The sequence below is a fragment of the Pseudochaenichthys georgianus genome, unplaced genomic scaffold, assembly GCF_902827115.2.
Source record: "Pseudochaenichthys georgianus unplaced genomic scaffold, fPseGeo1.2 scaffold_1187_arrow_ctg1, whole genome shotgun sequence".
NCBI lineage: Eukaryota > Metazoa > Chordata > Actinopteri > Perciformes > Channichthyidae > Pseudochaenichthys > Pseudochaenichthys georgianus.
The window spans coordinates 4,287-8,116 of NW_027262122.1; the positions used below are offsets into that span (position 1 = coordinate 4,287).

General features: G+C 42.3%; 1 long non-coding RNA gene across 1 annotated transcript; it reads right to left on the reverse strand.

The window, feature by feature from the left end:
- Nucleotides 1-277: 277 nt before the first annotated feature.
- On the reverse strand, nucleotides 278-3,310 carry LOC139433198 (uncharacterized). The gene is made up of 3 exons (XR_011642760.1): nucleotides 3,221-3,310; nucleotides 2,183-2,327; nucleotides 278-367 (listed from the first exon to the last, which is right to left on the reverse strand). It is a non-coding gene; the product is annotated as an uncharacterized lncRNA (long non-coding RNA).
- Nucleotides 3,311-3,830: the final 520 nt, after the last annotated feature.

A 3,830-nucleotide genomic window follows, 5' to 3' on the forward strand; every position in this document is an offset into this window, starting at 1 on the left:
TCTGGTCCTGATGGAGAGAGGTTTTGGTCCTGATGGAGAGAGGTGTTGGTCCTGATGGAGAGAGGTTCTGGTCCTGATGAAGAGAGGTTCTGGTCCTGATGGAGAGAGGTTCTGGTCCTGATGGAGAGAGGTTCTGGTCCTGATGGAGAGAGGTTTTGGTCCTGATGGAGAGAGGTTCTGGTCCTTATGGAGAGAGGTTCTGGTCCTGATGGAGAGAGGTGTTGGTCCTGATGGAGAGAGGTTCTGGTCCTGATGGAGAGAGGTTCTCGTCCTGATGGTGCGCAGCCTCCAGCCAGAGGGTTGTGTTGAAGGCAGAGCTGAAGTCCACAAACAGGATCCTGGCATAGGTTCCTGCTGTGTCCAGGTGCTGGAGGAGGAAGTGAAGTGATAACTATTAGTAAACCATAATGATGGATGTTATTATCAGGGCATTGATTATTTCATAAGTTTAGAAGGGGGGAACATAGTCTAACAACAGTTAGCTTTTGTTAATTTTACCTCGAGACAAACTTGTGAGACTTGTTTCTGAAATCCCTTTCTCTTAAAGTGAATAAATAAAAAATAAAACAATGGAGGTGACCCTAAAACTAACCACTGGATTGCTTGTCTAACATGACCTAGTCCATAAGTGAGGTAAGGGTGGGAACAATCAAACACACCCTCCCAGGCACTACGTGTTAGCGAAGTACAACTGGGATTTCGAAGAGGAAGATATGCTTGCTCAATTCTTAATAATAAAGAAAAACCAACAAATTGAGCACTTGAGTTTTCATTAGCAGCGCCTAGCTACAGCTGTGGAGCTTCGGTCAATACCACTAATGCCCCTTTCACACCAGCGCCTTTTCAGCTCCGGCTCGGAGCTAGAGCCTGAAAAGCGCTGGGTTTTCCTGTTCACACCGCAGCTGCGCCGGCTCTTAGCTCCGGAATCCGCTTCATTTCCAGCTCCAAAAAATTGTCGGTCCAGAGGCAAGAGCTTTGGAGCTAAGAGGCGACGTCGCTTACGTCTCTCTTACGTCGAGGCGTGCAGGAAACTAAACCCACCTCCCATGGGTCGACTATCATGCCTGCTTACAAGCAGTGTGCCTATAAACACACTTTATAAAGTCAGGCAACACTAACCAGGCTTCGTGTGATTCTGTTTATTTGTACCTTACTTTGACCATCCGTTCGCTGTTATCGATCATTGTGGAGAGAGGCAGACGTGTTGTTTTGTATTATTGCAGCTATCGGATGCAAGTAGTCAGTTTAGCTTCGGTTGCTATGCTAACATTACCCGTTTTATACCAGAGAAACTTTCATAACAGCGTTGTGATACCAAACAGCGTCAATTCAGACTGACACACATTCACTTAGGCTAAGGGGAACTGGGGATATGCATCAGCTGCTTGTGTGAGTCGGACAGTGAATACTTTAGAGCGGCCGCTGCATTGTGAGCTAACCGGGAGCTAACGGGAGAATAAACTCCCGTGGAAGAGCAGCCAGCACTGCAGCGGTCGGTAAATTCTGCAGAAACACATTAATAAACAATGAACCACGGCACTCTGGAGCAAAGTATAAGGTTGGAGAAGTCGTTATTCAATTTATTCTGGCTTCATGTGATTAAAAGCAACACGATCATCGACCCGACGCAGTTGTTGTTGTGAGCGCCGTAATGGCTGCCGTTGGGGAGCAAATCAGCGATGTAAATGGTGACGTCATGACGCAGCAGGGGCAGCTCTGGGGCGCCAGTGGGCGGTGTGCACAGAGCGGGAGCTGAAAAGGGAAACCGGAGCTGAACCAGAAAAGCTCCCGCTCGGAGCTAGAAACTGAAAAGCGCTGGTGTGAAAGCCGCATAACAGTCTATTTCCTTAAAATGGTACATATCGATGAATCTATATTTTCATCTTCAGGTGATTAAATCTGCATAATGTCCCTGTACAATAAGATTCAAGCATTTTGTAATCCAGTGAGGAAATTCAAGACCAGTAAATATTGATTGATTAAACAACACTAAATAAAATGTTAGTGCTTTCTTCAAACTCAGACTCTCTGCTGCGGCTGTACCTCAAAGACAAAACAATTGTCTTATGATCTTTGTTGAACAAGGTCTGATTGTCCTGTACATGTACAATGTGGGGTATTTTTAAATACTTTACTAAACCACATTCAATACTATGTTAGACACAAGTTAGTTATTACTCACATATCAAAGTCTTTTCATCTCCAAGATGGAAGAATAGCTGGGTGCTGCCTGGAGAGACTGATGAGGGACACAGGCTGGCGTCAGCAGCTTTCCACACAAAGCCATCACATCTTCTCTTCCATAGTCCTCGCTGTCCACTGGTGCTCTGTCAAAAGAGTGAACATCACAGCCGTCATGTTGACCCTTTGTTACACAACAACATACAACCAACATGTGTCAAAAGTGACCCGAATTAGTTTTAATTGTAAATATCTTTGCAATAAATTACTTTAACCATTCAGGATTCCAGGTATTCCTCAATTAACCTGTTTTGGATCAACACCAATTTGTATTTTTCCCTTTCTTACTTTTTGAATAAAAATCATGTTTGTATCACTACACTTCTAAGGCACAACATGGGTCAAACATTACCCGTATTATTTTTGCTATGTTATTTCATGCATGGCTGAGTGTTTCTTTACTATACATTTTCAAAAATAATTAATTTTAGCAGTGATTTGGACCAAGCATGTATGATGTAGTAATACAAAAAGTATGTTAGTTCACACAGTGTGACATTAGCTAGTCATGTTAGCTTGTAATATATAGAGCAGAGCTAACTAGCAAGTTAGCCAAACGTTAGCGGTTAGCTGTTTATGCTATGCTATCTGTTACTGAACATTAACAAACTAGATTCCGCTATAAGAAAGCTGTGAAACTTTACATTAAACTTGGCGACAACATTGTGACACCCCGCTGCATGTTTGTGTAATTCTCCCGTGTTGGAGACGAGAGGGTGGGGGGGCAGCACTGCAATAAACTGTAAACTAACGTTAGCAGCCACCTGTTAAGCCAGGTTTTCCGGGCGCAACATCTTGCAAGAAACAGCATGTCAGGGCTTCTTAACATTTAACAACCTATTAATGATGAATACCAACTTAACGGGAAGAAACTCAGCTAACTAGAAGAAGAAACGTAACATTAAATAAAAAATAAAACATTCACAAACTAAGGATTATCTAAATACATATTTAACTCCATTACAGTTGCAGGACTCACCAGATCTCAAGTCTTCTGTTCTTTGTTGACGTCCCGATGCTCATATTTAACGTGTAAAACGATCCCGATATAAATCCATAAAATCCTGCAGCAGACAGCTGTAGCTCGCAGGAGGAGACCCACTCAAACTGACGTGGATGTTTCAAATGTGAACGACAGGCGCGGACAGTTCTCATTGGCAGGTTTCTTCGATGACGTTTATATTAACCAATCAGGAGTGTTGTGGACTCATTCCAAACATGCCTGACTTGTCTGCCGTGTTTTGGCTGAATTCTATTTCAATTGCCGTAGCTCTGGCTGTCGGCCAGAATCCGAAAACCATACATTATACTGTAAAACTAAGGCTTATTACTGTGTATTGACCAATGGGAGAGAAAAAAAACAGCAACATAAATAAAACAAGGATAACTGTGACTTGTTGAATAAATAACAGTGTGTGTTTTAAACCTTGATCCTCCCTGCAGAAATGTCTCCACTTTCTATCATTTTAATTTGTTTTAATGATATTGTCAACTGTAGATGTTTACAATATAGTAAGTTAGGAATTTAATGAGAACATATTTATTTACTTTTGTTTCAACATTGGATATTTTGTGTTTGTGGTGGATTC